Genomic DNA, 14,229 nt, shown 5'->3' on the forward strand with positions numbered 1-14,229 from the left:
TATCTGACCACCAACTATCCTTAGTACGATCATTGTCTTTATCGTACTGATCTCTAAGTTTTTGAACATCCTCTATTTTCAATTTTAACTTTATAATGCTGTTGGGATCTATATAATGACAGCAAGCTGGTCCGATGACTTGACACATACCTCCTTGCGCTGCAGTTAAATAATCTAATACTATGGTATGCTGATTAGTGGCTATGATGAGCTGATTTTGGACAGCAACGGTGGTGTTCAATATATCCAATATATCCCATATTTGGTCATCTAAGTAATCTGTAGCCCTGACTAATTTATCCCACATTTGAGTAATCATAGGATAAATAAAAATAGAACTGACAATTTTATTAGCCACACTCATCTGCACTATATGTGGTCTCCCAGAGAGGTGAGGTGTATTGTCAGCAGCTCTTTTGTACAACGTGTGTTTAGGTATGCTCTGAGTATTCAACTGGTCATTCGGAATAACAAAGGTAGCTGGAGTCAAACGACCCAGAGTACAAGCACCTTTTACCCCTACTGGCAACCATTTATATGCATTGTCTCCACATATCCAGTACATGTCACTAGGTAGGTCCCATAGGGCTGAATGTTGTAATACCAGTCTATGAACTAAATCTATGAGCGCAGATACATTCTGAAGCATACACCAATTTGGAAGTTGTCCTAAAGGGCTACAATAGCCTACATCGGGATTTCCACAGGTGGGAGTTCCTTTCTCATATCCAGATGACTCATTGCAAGGTATATTACCTGAAATATTAAAACAAGTTTCATTGTTGCCCTGGGGAAATAAATTGGAATACTCACAGGACGTGTTATGCAACCTTCTTTCTAGCAGTATTGGTTTGAAGGCATCAGTAGAGTGGGAAGTTACATTAAAACTAACTTGTAGGCCATACATTGGAATTTGCCCCAGGTAGGTTAATCGAGTTCTATTCCTGGGTACCCAAGCCCCCCCTTTATATGCCAGATATTGAAGGTATGTATTACTTCCTGAAAGATTACCCTGCCACCAAGGGTATCCTACCCATCCCACAATAGGTATTCCAACAGTTGTGTTCCATAACTTCACATTATTTGTGGCATTATTAGCAAGTGTATCAGAACAACTGGTCCAGGCAAATAATTCCTCGGGTGGCATAGGAATAACAAGGAACGGAATACTAGTGGCTGATACTGGTGAATGTGTGCAGATCCAGCAATCTGCTGGAGACTGAGTGTCATTTGACCAATCATTCAGTAATTTTTCATGATGTTGTATAAACTTATTATTCAAGGACATTGGAGCATTTAGACTGTCCCACGCAGCTACCATTATTACAGATAATGCAACAAAACCAAACCAAAACATTATGCACTCTTATGCTTTGTTAACTCCTGTGGCTAGTTTGCAATGCGATGCGTGGATCCAGGTTGGTCGTCCTTCCAACTTAACAGAAGTAGGCGTTGTTAGGAGTACTTGGTAAGGTCCTTGATATCGGGGTTCAAGGGTCTTTCTGGAGTGTTTCTTGACATATACGTAATCACCAGGTTGTAGACAATGAGTTCCTTCCACACTATCTGGATCTGGAATGAAAGAGAAAACTAGAGAATGCATTTGAGTTAAATGCTTTTGCAACTGGATTACATAACTTGTCAAATTATCCACATTGAGTGTTAAGACCTGTGGGTAGTACAACCCTGTGTTCGGTGGTCTTCCAAACAGTATCTCGAAGGGTGACAGTTTAGTTTTCCCCGTGGGTGTGTACCCTACTGAGAATAATGCTAATGGGAGACACTCTGGCCATGGTTTATGGGTTTGTTCCATGGTTTTCTGTATTTTCAATTTTAGTGTCCCGTTCATTCTCTCTACCTTCCCTGAACTCTGTGGGTGGTAGGGTGTATGAAATGCTTGTTCTACACCTATCTTGCTACATGTTCACAGACTTACCAGTGGAAAAGCCAAACTTCACATGCCACAAATGCAAGCTTGTGTCCCTGTTGGACGAAAAGTTGCAAAATCTCGAAGAGAGGTTAGCTACGTTGAAGATCATTAAGGAAGGTGAAGAGTTCTTGGACAGAGCAGAATTATCTCTTCATGTTACAGAAAGAGAAGAAATTCGAAGTGCACCTGAAGAAACAGAGGAATGGAGACATGTGACCCAGAGAAGCAGGAGGATCAGGAGGCAGTCAGCACCCATACTGCTCAGAAACCAGTACCAGGCTCTCACGCAGGAAAACAATGAAGAAATACATCAGGATAAGACTTTGCCAACAAGCAGCAACCTTGTACGCCTTCAGAGTCCTCCTGGATGGAGAAAGAAAAATGTTGTGAAGAAGAAACGGAGAGTGGTGGTCATGGGGGATTCCCTGTTGAGAGGAACTGAGGCCGCTATCTGCAGACCGGATATAACTTCAAGAGAAATGTGCTGTCTTCCAGGTGCAAAAATTAAAGATGTGTCTGACAGGATATCAGGACTCTTCAGACCTACAGATGACTACCCATTCCTGCTACTACATGTGGGGACAAATGACACTGCAAGAAACGACCTGGAAACCATCTGCAGAGACTTTGAAGACTTAGGCAAGAAAGTGAAAGAACTGGGAGCGCAAGTGGTCTTCTCTTCCATCCTCCCAGTGGATGGCCATGGAACAAGGAGGTGGAATAAGATTCTGCAGGTGAACAACTGGCTACGTCGATGGTGCCGTCAGCAACGATTTGGATTTCTGGATCACGGAGTGAACTACTTATACGATGGACTACTTGCTAGAGATGGGGTGCACCTTACGAAGACTGGTAAGCATGTATTTGGAAGTCGCCTTGCTACACTTGTAAAGAGAGCTTTAAACTAGAACAACATGGGAAGGGAAGCAAAAGACCAGAAAAAGCCATACACCTGACAAATGCTATTGAGAACTCTGCTATTAGAAGTGGAAAGGAAGAACAAAGATGAAAGAATCTAATTAATAAAAATATTGGAGAAAGAGAAACCAATCACAAACTAAAATGTTTCTATACTAATGCACAAAGCATGGGCAACAAACAAGGAGAATTGGAACTACTAACACAGGAAAAGAAATATGATGTCATTGGAATCACTGAAACTTGGTGGGACAATACACATGATTGGAATACAAGACTAGAAGGATACAACTTATTTGCAAGAAACAGACTTGATAAACGAGGAGGGGGTGTCGCATTGTATGTTAGAAATGCGTATATCTGCACAGAGATTGAAGCATCAGAGACTGGGAGTTCTGTGGAAACTGTTTGGGTAAGAATACAAGGACAGAACAATGGAAAGGACACCATTGTAGGCATTTACTACAGGCCGCCTGTGCAAGCTGAAGCTATGGATGAACTCTTTATGCATCAAATGGCCAAGTTCTCCAAAAAATATGACATAGTTGTCATGGGAGATTTCAACTATCCAGACATTTGTTGGGAATCTCTCTCAGGCAAAACTAACAGGTCAAGGAAATTCTTATCCTCTCTTGCTGACAACTTTATCTTCCAAAAGGTCAGGGAGAAAACAAGGGGAACTGCTACCTTGGATCTAATCCTTATAAACAGGGAGGAAATGGTTGAGGAGGTAAAAGTGGCTGGGACCCTAGGAGGTAGCGACCATGCTATTTTAGAATTTTGGATAACTAGAGGCGGAAGACCTGTGAAGACTCAGACGTCAAGGTTAGATTTCAGAAAGGCAGATTTTAAGGGATTCAGAAAGAGAATTGGAGGGATCCAATGGCTGGATATCCTTAAAGACAAAAATGTCCAGGAAGGATGGGAAATCTTGAAAAATGAAATTCTCAAAGCACAGTTGTTAACAATTCCGAAAAGAGGGAAGAATAGGAAGCAGTTAAGGAAACCAGGATGGATGAACACAGAACTTAAGCACATGCTAAAAAGGAAGAAAAAAATGTTTATAAAATGGAAAGAGGGAGGCATATCTAAAGAAGAATATAATGCTGTCTGCAGAACCTGCAGGGCACAAATCAGATTATCTAAAGCTGAAAATGAATTGAGGCTTGCAAGAGATGTCAAAAGCAATAATAAAGGATTTTGGGGATATGTCAAAAGTAAAAGAAAAGTCAAAGATGCTATAGGATTTTTACAGGATGAAAATGATGAAATGGTAAGACAGGATGTTGAGAAGGCTGAACTTTTAAATTCCTATTTTGCATCTGTTTTCTCTCAGAAAGGAAATGTAACATCAACTGTTATTCACTGTCCTATTAAGGGAATAGAAGAATCCAGGATATCTATAAACAGAAAGATAGTGAGGAAACACTTAGCTAGCCTAAATGAATTCAAGTCTCCAGGTCCAGATGAATTACACCCCAGAGTACTGAAGGAGATAGCAGAAGAAATTTTTGAACCCCTCTCTATAATCTTTGAAAATTCTTGGAGAACAGGAGAAGTGCCAGAAGACTGGAGAAGAGCAAATGTTGTTCCTATCTTCAAAAAGGGGAAGAAGGTGGACCCAGGCAACTATAGGCCGGTGAGTCTGACTTCTATACCAGGAAAGATCTTTGAACAAATTATTAAACAACATGTATGTCAATACCTGGATAAGAATGAAGTGATTAAACAGAGTCAGCATGGGTTTGTAACTAATAAGTCATGTCAGACTAACTTAATTTCCTTCTATGACGGTATCACTGATTGGGTGGATCAAGGAAATGCTATAGATATAGTATATCTTGACTTCAGCAAAGCATTTGACAAAGTCTCTCATACAATCCTTATTGAAAAAATGATTAAGTATGGAATGGACAAGGCAACTGTTAGGTGGATTCATAACTGGCTTAGTGATCGGACCCAAAGAGTGGTCGTAAATGGCTGCACATCCAGTTGGAAGAATGTCTCAAGTGGGGTACCACAGGGCTCTGTCCTGGGCCCTGTATTGTTCAACATCTTTATCAACGATTTAGATGAAGGAATTGAGGGTAAACTGATTAAATTTGCTGATGACACAAAGCTAGGAGGGATAGCTAATACTAGAGAAGAGAGAGAGAGGATTCAAAAAGATTTAAATAAACTGGAGAAGTGGGCAGCAACTAACAGAATGGTTTTTAACAGGGAGAAATGCAAAGTACTACATCTGGGCAATAAAAATGGAAAAAGCATATATAGAATGGGAGGAATAGGGCTAAGTGACAGCACATGTGAAAAAGACTTGGGTATACTAATAGATCACAGACTGAATATGAGTCAACAATGTGATGCAGCAGCAAAAAAGGCAAATGCAATTCTAGGATGTATTAACAGAAGCATACAGTCTAGATCACGTGAAGTCATTATTTCCCTCTACTCCTCTTTGGTCAGACCTCATCTGGAATATTGTGTCCAGTTTTGGGCACCACATTTTAAAAAAGACATCAACAAACTGGAGCAAGTTCAGAAAAGAGCGACCAGAATGGTGACCGGTCTGCAAACCCTGTCTTATGAGGAAAGGTTGCAGGATTTGGGAATGTTTAGTTTGCAAAAGAGAAGACTGAGAGGAGACTTAATAGCTGTCTACAAATATCTAAAGGGCTGTCACATTGTAGAAGGATCAACTTTATTCTCATTTGCACAAGGAAAGACTAGAAGCAATGGGATGAAACTGAATGGGAGGAGACACAGATTAGATATTAGAAAAAACTTTTTGACAGTTAGAGTGATCAATGAGTGGAACAGGCTGCCACGAGAAGTGGTGAGTTCTCCTTCAATGGAAGTCTTCAAACAGAGGCTGGACAGACATCTGACTGGGATGATTTAGCGAATCCTGCTTTGAGCAGGGGGTTGGACCAGATGGCCCAGGAGGTCCCTTCCAACTCTACGATTCTATGATTCTATGATTCTATGATCATTTGCATTACATTTTGCATTACCTCAGCAGTAAAGTGTGTACCTCTGTCTGATTCAATTGTTTCAGGGACACCGAATCGTGGTACTAGTTCCATCACCAGTTTCTTTGCAGTGGCTCGAGCTGTAGCCGTTTTCACCGGGTAGGCCTCTGGCCATCCAGAGAAGAGATCTACACATACTAGGATATTTGCATACACTCCTACCTTGGTAGCTGTATGTCGTCAATCTGCCGTCTCTGAAACGGGTAGAGAGGCCTAGGTGTCGCTTTCTTAGGGACTTTTACTGTTTTACCTGGGTTGTGCTGTGCACAGATGAGGCATGATTGTACAAGTTTCGCGGCTGTGCAACTGAAGCCAGGAGCGATCCAGAAGGCATCTACCATGGCACACATGTGACTTTTTGAGGTGTGATTGGGGCCATGTGCTGCTTGCGCCATGATTGGGAACAGGGACTTTGGTGGGCACATCTTATCCTTATTCTCCCATACTCCATTTGAGTTCAGCTCAGCTCCCAGTCTCCCCTGGTGTACCTTCTCTGTTTGGGCAGCCTTTTGCTGGAGGGATTTCAGGACTTCTAGACCCAATGTGGCTGGAATACGCTGACTCCCCGCCACCGTCCACTGCTCTCTCTAGGCCGCCTTGTGCTATTTTAGCAGCCTCGTTCGCCCTTCTATTGCCCTCTACCTCCACGGAGTCACCTTTGTGTGTGCTTTTACCTTGACAATGCCAACCTGGACTGGTAACATCAATGCCTCCATCAATTGTTTCACCAGCTCTGCATTTTTAATGGGCTTCTAATCTGTGAAAATATTAGCGACTTTACCTGCAGCGGCTCTACACGCCTCAGTGAGTGCCTTCAACTCTGCCTCCTGCGCCGACATGTGAGGAGAGAGTGGCTCCGCTCGGATTACCTCATGTGAGGATACTACTGCATATCCAGTGTAGAATCGTCCATCCTGGTGGTATCTGGGGCCATCTACAAAAAAGAAACTCAAAGTCTGCATTAGGAACAGGTTTTTCATGAATGTGTGCAAACCCAACTGTCTCCTGACTCATCAGTTCTATGCAGACATGTTCATGCGTCATGTCAAAGTATCCTTCCTCACTTGCCAATACGGTCACCAATTCCCCCTTTTCTGAATCCACAGGCAGGAGGGTGGCTGGATTCAGAACGTTACATCTTGTGAGGAGTGACATACTCAGGAATTAGTAGAGCACACTCAAGTTGGAGCTATCTGGCCATAGACAGATGTTTTGGTTGAACTTGTAGGAGTATGGCATGGATGTCATGTGGGGAATAGATTGTCAAAAGAAACGTCAGTGTCATCTCACATGCCTTCCCTATTACGTCTCCACTTTTTTCCTTGTGCTCCAGCATACATGACAGGTCGTTTTATTGTCCTTGTTTGCTCAATTTCTTTAGCTACCTTAAGGAGGTCTTTCAGATCTACATATCTCCATTCAGGTCTGGCTGTCTGTACTGCGTCTCGTAAGTCTTTGTTCATACCGTCAATGAATGCATTCACCAGTATTCTAACATCAAGTGGGTTTATGCAAATGTACCCCATGTCTGCCCATTTCAGCTGTAACCGTCCAAGGTATATCTCTACTCTCTCTCATCTTTGCTGTGTCACATTAGTCAGGAGTACAGACTGCTCTGATTGTTCCACTGCAGCCCATTGTCTTAGTGACTCACAGTACATCTCCCCAGATCGTGCAGATTTATCATCCATGCCCCAAGCCTGATTCTTTGTCACATCTGTGTGTCTTAATTATTTGATCTAGTGCGTCACCTGCCTTTAAACTCACCAACCTCTCTAAGTCTGCCCAGGTACACTTATATGTTTGCTGTACTTCCTTTATGTGTCTGTAAAACGGGAATGGTTGGTCTTCAGGGGCAGGCAGCTGCTTCAGCAAAGCTAGCTGGTCAGAGGGGCTCCAGGGATAATACACCTGTATCTTTCTTATTCTAGTCACACTTCTAGGTCCTGATGGGGTTGGTCGTCTGATGTCTACTGTCAGCTTACTCCTCAAGGGCCAATGTCCCCACTACCCACTATCCACACTATTATGTCAGCTTCTTATAATCTTGTCTGGATAGGATTTAGTGCAATTCTCTTAGGTCAGTAGCACAGGTCACACAAGTAGCTATTCAGTCTGGATTTGTCTGAGTCTGACCACAGTGTTTACAAGTCCATCTGTTTTGTCTGGGTCTCTGATTACACTTTGTCAATCAAACATTCATAATACACCTTCCACACTGCTGCACATTCTCAAGCATCATTTATTCACTTGCTATTTTCTTCCCTTGTCTGTGCCTTTTTGTACATCCAAACATTCACACTCTGGTATTTTTGCCTTTTTCAATATTTGTCCCACTTGTTTTACTGCTTCCTTCCTTCTCTGTCTCTTGTAATTTGACACAATTTGCTATACAAATCAATCACACAACTAGAAGCAGGTTCAAACACATTAATGACCAAACAATCACTTACAATTCCCTTCTAAATTAGGCACCATATCTTACTTTTAACTTCCAATCTTCAATTAAGTACTGTTGCTTTAAAATGCACAAATCTTTCAGCGCGTACCTTACGGATAGAATTACAGAGAATTTTGAGCACAGCTCACACTCAGCAGAGATAAGAGCGAAGGGAGAAGAAAAACTGCGCAGCGCCATCCTTCACCCCTCCCATCAGAATGCAGCGTCGTCCTTCACAGAATTCTGTAGTTCTTTAGACTTATCAAAATCAATTTCTACAAAGAAACTCAAAATCACGGGATTTCACTGTAAGGGCAGATAACTGTATAATGAGATTAACCATGCCTTGCCCTTTTTCTGGCCAAATGCATTCAGGAAACTTTACAATGTAATGCCACATATAACACGAACTATATCATTACTCAATTCATTCAGTCTCAGATGTAGATTTGAAATATCTATAACGCATCTGTCAGGGATTACACCACAACTAGAAAGGTCACAAATCTCTTGACACAAAAATGATGTGTGATGATTCATTCATACGTGCTCATTCACTGATTTTTTTTTATTTATTTTTTTTTTTTTACTCAATTACTCATCTCTCATCTTATTCAGAGGTTCTCATAGACATATATACAAGGATTCACACAGCCTGCCTATCTTGCACTTTGGATTTGATTAATACTTTTTCCAGGTTCTTTGCTGCACTACTTCCATATCTATCCTCAATTATATCACATAACCGATTTCCTTCTTCAGGTGTCTTTCCCTGACTGTTCCCCATTTTATCTTTTATTCTTATCCTGTTTCTCTTGTTGTCTTCCTGTTAGTCCCCTGCCTTAGGTGGTGTATTGGGTAAGCTCAAGACTAGGCTCTACTATACCTCGTTACCTTCTTCCTAAGGTGCTAACAGGCTAAATGGAGTGTCTGTTCCTCGGTGTACTACGTGTTTTGTGTACTTATATGCTATGTAGCATCCGAACAGAAATACTCCCACAACACACAGGATTGTAAACAAAGTGTCCATCTATCGGGGTTCTTCAGTCATATCCTGTCACAGGCTCATTTCGTGGTCCTGTGCTCATTCTATCACACTCTTATCTGTCACAAGGTTTATTCGTAAAGGGTGTTGATTTAAGCTTAGGCGGTGACCTCCCCGAAAGGACGCTGTCACATGACCCAGTTAGGCAATATCACCACTCTTTGAACGAATACCTACTGTGCAGCTTATTTGTCTACTTTTCACAGTCCTTCAAATCAAGGCAGTCACTCAACAACCTCCTCTATTTCTAGTGCGGAATCGTCTATTGTGAAAAACTTGTCCGTCCGGGCTGCGCAGTATGAACTGTTCACCCAGCCTTATATTCCGTAATGTCAGACCTCTCCCATTTTGATTTGCATCAGCTCTTTTTCTAAAAATAGCTGTGCACAGACAGAACCTACAGTAACCTCTCATTCGAGCAGAAATTACATATGCGTGTCACACCCGATTTCCTCAGAGTTCTTATATGGACCTGATTTTACGGCCCCCTCCTCTACTAGATTCCCCTTTATACGGACCTTAGTTATAATGATAGATTATAAAGAGCAGAGAAGAGAAAAATTGATCTCTTACCTGGCCAGGTGTTTAGGTCTGCTGTTCACAATTTCATCAGTAACTGGAGTGGTCTGTAGATCGGGTAGTCTTGGAGAGGTGCCTATATCAGGTCCCTGTTTCGGGCGCCAGGAAACTGTCGGGATACCTCAGATTACTCTTTCATCTGAAGGACCGATGTTCTTAGGTGTGAAGCACCATATGTCTCTAATCAATTGCTCCGTCGAGAAGGATAACACAGACACGGGCTGTATAATACCACTCGGGATGCCTGCCAAGACGCCTCTGGCTTATCAGTTAGGCTTCCGTCTTTTATAGTAAAGAATTTAAACATTTACAGACATGCGCAGTACAAATGATTTCACAACTTGTTTTCTACAAAGAAAGTCACTTAGGCAAAAAAGCAGAGGTATTTGACCTTGGTTCACAAGGGAGATGTCTGAGACATCTCCTCGAAGAACAGATAAGGTTTTAAACAAGAGAATGCAACATAGACAGAACTCAATTTAACTCCTTCAGTTCCTATCAGTGCGAAAGCAGGCATCCAGGTGCTTTTTCTTTTTGGCTTTTGGACAAAGGCATGAGAATGTTTTGTGGAGCATGGTTTTGTTTCCCTGTTTGTTCTTTTTCTCCAATAGCCTGACAAATGAAAGGTTCCTGTGTTGCAAAATGCACTTTGTCCTGTCTTCAGACATAGAGGAAGACCTCTTGACTTTGGCTGGCTGTTTTTTTCTTTTTCAAGTTCATTTCAGCATGTTTAAACATCTTTAGCTTTGCATGGAGTTTCTGAAGTGTAGTGGTTGTCACGTTCACCTACCACGCGAACGGTCCCCAGTTCGAAACTGGATAGAAGCATGACATTAGGCGTTGATATTATAGCTTTTGACGTTGAGTCTTTGTTCTCGATGGCTCGTCATGACCACAGTAACCTTCCGCAGCCGGTTTCTGTAGTGTAGTGGTTATCACGTTCGCCTAACACGCGAAAGGTCCCCAGTTCGAAACTGGGCAGAAACACGCTGTTACCCTTTGGCATCCAAGCTTTTGACTTTCAGTTCTTGATCTCGATTGCTTGTTGTCACCACAGTAAGCGCTTGCATCCGGTTTCTGTAGTGTAGCGGTTATCACGTTCGCCTCACACGCGAAAGGTCCCCAGTTTGAAACTGGGCAGAAACACAGCTTTTTTTCTCTTGGAAAACGATCTTTTTGACTTTCAGTGCTTGTTCTTTATTGGTTGCCATGAACACAGCATTTTTTGTTTGTTTGAATCGGTTGGTTTCTGTAGTGTAGCGGTTATCACGTTCACTTTACATGCGAAAGGTCCTCAGTTCGAAACTGGGCAGAAACACAGCGTTCCTCTTGCAAACTAGCGCTTTTGACAATGAGTGCTTGATCTTTAATGCTTGCCATGACCACAGTAAACGCTCTTGTCTGGTTACTGTAGTGTAGTGATTGTCCTGTTTGCCATCCTCCTGAAAGTTCCCTGTTTTGATCCCGGGCAGAAACATGTGGCTTTTCTTTATTTTGATCACAAAGTATATTGTTGGCTTAATTAGCCTTAGTTAGCATATTCTATTGCTGGTTTAATGAGCATTACTTTTACCAATGTGATTATTTCTACCCGTTTTTGCTTTTGGCAAGCATGTGTGTTTTTGACAGTGTCTAAGTGTTCCTAATTCAAGTAACACCTGATAGGATCAAGGTGCGAAAGCAGGCATCTAGGTGCTTTTTCTTTTTGGCTTTTGGACAAAGGCATGAGAATGTTTTGTGGAGCATGGCTTTGTTTCCCTGTTTGTTCTTTTTCTCCAATAGCCTGACAAATGAAAGGTTCCTGTGTTGCAAAATGCACTTTGTCCTGTCTTCAGACATAGAGGAAGACCTCTTGACTTTGGCTGGCTGTTTTTTCTTTTTCAAGTTCATTTCAGCATGTTTAAACATCTTTAGCTTTGCGTGGAGTTTCTGAAGTGTAGTGGTTGTCACGTTCACCTCACACGCGAACGGTCCCCAGTTCGAAACTGGATAGAAGCATGACATTAGGCATTGATATTAAAGCTTTTGACGTTGAGTCTTTGTTCTTAATGGCTTGTCATGACCACAGTAACCTTCAGCAGCCGGTTTCTGTAGTGTAGTGGTTATCACTTTCGCCTAACACGCGAAAGGTCCCCAGTTCGAAACTGGGCAGAAACACGCTGTTACCCTTTGGTATCCAAGCTTTTGACTTTCAGTTCTTGATCTTGATTGCTTTTTTCACCACAGTAAGTGCTTGCATCCGGTTTCTGTAGTGTAGCGGTTATCACGTTCGCCACACACGCGAAAGGTCCCCAGTTAGAAACTGGGCCGAAACAAAACTTTTCTCTTGGAAAACGATCTTTTTGACTTTCAGTGCTTGTTCTTTATTCCTTGCCATGACCACAGCATTTTTTGTTTGTTTGAATCGGTTGGTTTCTGTAGTGTAGCGGTTATCACGGTCGCTTTACACGCGAAAGGTCCTCAGTTAGAAACTGGGCGGAAACACAGCGTTCCTCTTGCAAACTAGCGCTTTTGACAATGAGTGCTTGATCTTTAATGCTTGCCATGACCACAGTAAACTCTCTTGTCTGGTTACTGTAGTGTAGTGATTGTCCTGTTTGCCATCCTCCTGAAAGTTCCCTGTTTTGATCCCGGGCAGAAACATGTGGCTTTTCTTTATTTTGATCACAAACGTATATTGTTGGCTTAATTAGCCTTAGTTAGCATATTCTATTGCTGGTTTAATGAGCATTACTTTTACCAATGTGATTATTTCTACCCGTTTTTGCTTTTGGCAAGCATGTGTGTTTTTGACAGTGTCTAAGTGTTCCTAATTCAAGAAACACCTGATAGGATCAAGGTGCGAAAGCAGGCATCTAGGTGCTTTTTCTTTTTGGCTTTTGGACAAAGGCATGAGAATGTTTTGTGGAGCATGGTTTTGTTTCCCTGTTTGTTCTTTTTCTCCAATAGCCTGACAAATGAAAGGTTCCTGTGTTGCAAAATGCACTTTGTCCTGTCTTCAGACATAGAGGAAGACCTCTTGACTTTGGCTGGCTGTTTTTTTCTTTTTCAAGTTCATTTCAGCATGTTTAAACATCTTTAGCTTTGCATGGAGTTTCTGAAGTGTAGTGGTTGTCACGTTCACCTCCCACGCGAACGGTCCCCAGTTCGAAACTGGATAGAAGCATGACATTAGGCGTTGATATTAAAGCTTTTGACGTTGAGTCTTTGTTCTCGATGGCTCGTCATGACCACAGTAACCTTCCGCAGCCGGTTTCTGTAGTGTAGTGGTTATCACGTTCGCCTAACACGCGAAAGGTCCCCAGTTCGAAACTGGGCAGAAACACGCTGTTACCCTTTGGCATCCAAGCTTTTGACTTTCAGTTCTTGATCTCGATTGCTTGTTGTCACCACAGTAAGCGCTTGCATCCGGTTTCTGTAGTGTAGCGGTTATCACGTTCGCCTCACACGCGAAAGGTCCCCAGTTTGAAACTGGGCAGAAACACAGCTTTTTTTCTCTTGGAAAATGATCTTTTTGACTTTCAGTGCTTGTTCTTTATTGGTTGCCATGAACACAGCATTTTTTGTTTGTTTGAATCGGTTGGTTTCTGTAGTGTAGCGGTTATCACGTTCACTTTACATGCGAAAGGTCCTCAGTTCGAAACTGGGCAGAAACACAGCGTTCCTCTTGCAAACTAGCGCTTTTGACAATGAGTGCTTGATCTTTAATGCTTGCCATGACCACAGTAAACGCTCTTGTCTGGTTACTGTAGTGTAGTGATTGTCCTGTTTGCCATCCTCCTGAAAGTTCCCTGTTTTGATCCCGGGCAGAAACATGTGGCTTTTCTTTATTTTGATCACAAAGTATATTGTTGGCTTAATTAGCCTTAGTTAGCATATTCTATTGCTGGTTTAATGAGCATTACTTTTACCAATGTGATTATTTCTACCCGTTTTTGCTTTTGGCAAGCATGTGTGTTTTTGACAGTGTCTAAGTGTTCCTAATTCAAGTAACACCTGATAGGATCAAGGTGCGAAAGCAGGCATCTAGGTGCTTTTTCTTTTTGGCTTTTGGACAAAGGCATGAGAATGTTTTGTGGAGCATGGCTTTGTTTCCCTGTTTGTTCTTTTTCTCCAATAGCCTGACAAATGAAAGGTTCCTGTGTTGCAAAATGCACTTTGTCCTGTCTTCAGACATAGAGGAAGACCTCTTGACTTTGGCTGGCTGTTTTTTCTTTTTCAAGTTCATTTCAGCATGTTTAAACATCTTTAGCTTTGCGTGGAGTTTCTGAAGTGTAGTGGTTGT

General features: G+C 42.0%; 7 non-coding genes across 7 annotated transcripts; all 7 read left to right on the forward strand.

The window, feature by feature from the left end:
- Positions 1-10,858: 10,858 nt before the first annotated feature.
- TRNAV-AAC (transfer RNA valine (anticodon AAC)) lies at positions 10,859-10,931 on the forward strand. The gene has a single exon. It is a non-coding gene; the product is annotated as a tRNA-Val (tRNA).
- Positions 10,932-11,017: 86 nt separating this feature from the next.
- Positions 11,018-11,090, forward strand: TRNAV-CAC (transfer RNA valine (anticodon CAC)). The gene has a single exon. It is a non-coding gene; the product is annotated as a tRNA-Val (tRNA).
- A 99-nt stretch (positions 11,091-11,189) lies between these two features.
- On the forward strand, positions 11,190-11,262 carry TRNAV-UAC (transfer RNA valine (anticodon UAC)). Its single transcript has one exon. It is a non-coding gene; the product is annotated as a tRNA-Val (tRNA).
- A 766-nt stretch (positions 11,263-12,028) lies between these two features.
- TRNAV-AAC (transfer RNA valine (anticodon AAC)) lies at positions 12,029-12,101 on the forward strand. The gene has a single exon. It is a non-coding gene; the product is annotated as a tRNA-Val (tRNA).
- A 1,095-nt stretch (positions 12,102-13,196) lies between these two features.
- TRNAV-AAC (transfer RNA valine (anticodon AAC)) lies at positions 13,197-13,269 on the forward strand. Its single transcript has one exon. It is a non-coding gene; the product is annotated as a tRNA-Val (tRNA).
- An 86-nt stretch (positions 13,270-13,355) lies between these two features.
- Positions 13,356-13,428, forward strand: TRNAV-CAC (transfer RNA valine (anticodon CAC)). Its single transcript has one exon. It is a non-coding gene; the product is annotated as a tRNA-Val (tRNA).
- Positions 13,429-13,527: 99 nt separating this feature from the next.
- TRNAV-UAC (transfer RNA valine (anticodon UAC)) lies at positions 13,528-13,600 on the forward strand. Its single transcript has one exon. It is a non-coding gene; the product is annotated as a tRNA-Val (tRNA).
- The last annotated feature ends 629 nt before the right edge of the window (positions 13,601-14,229 follow it).

The sequence above is a fragment of the Dendrobates tinctorius genome, unplaced genomic scaffold (assembly GCF_039654945.1).
Source record: "Dendrobates tinctorius isolate UK_male_01 unplaced genomic scaffold, ASM3965494v1 ptg000432c, whole genome shotgun sequence".
NCBI lineage: Eukaryota > Metazoa > Chordata > Amphibia > Anura > Dendrobatidae > Dendrobates > Dendrobates tinctorius.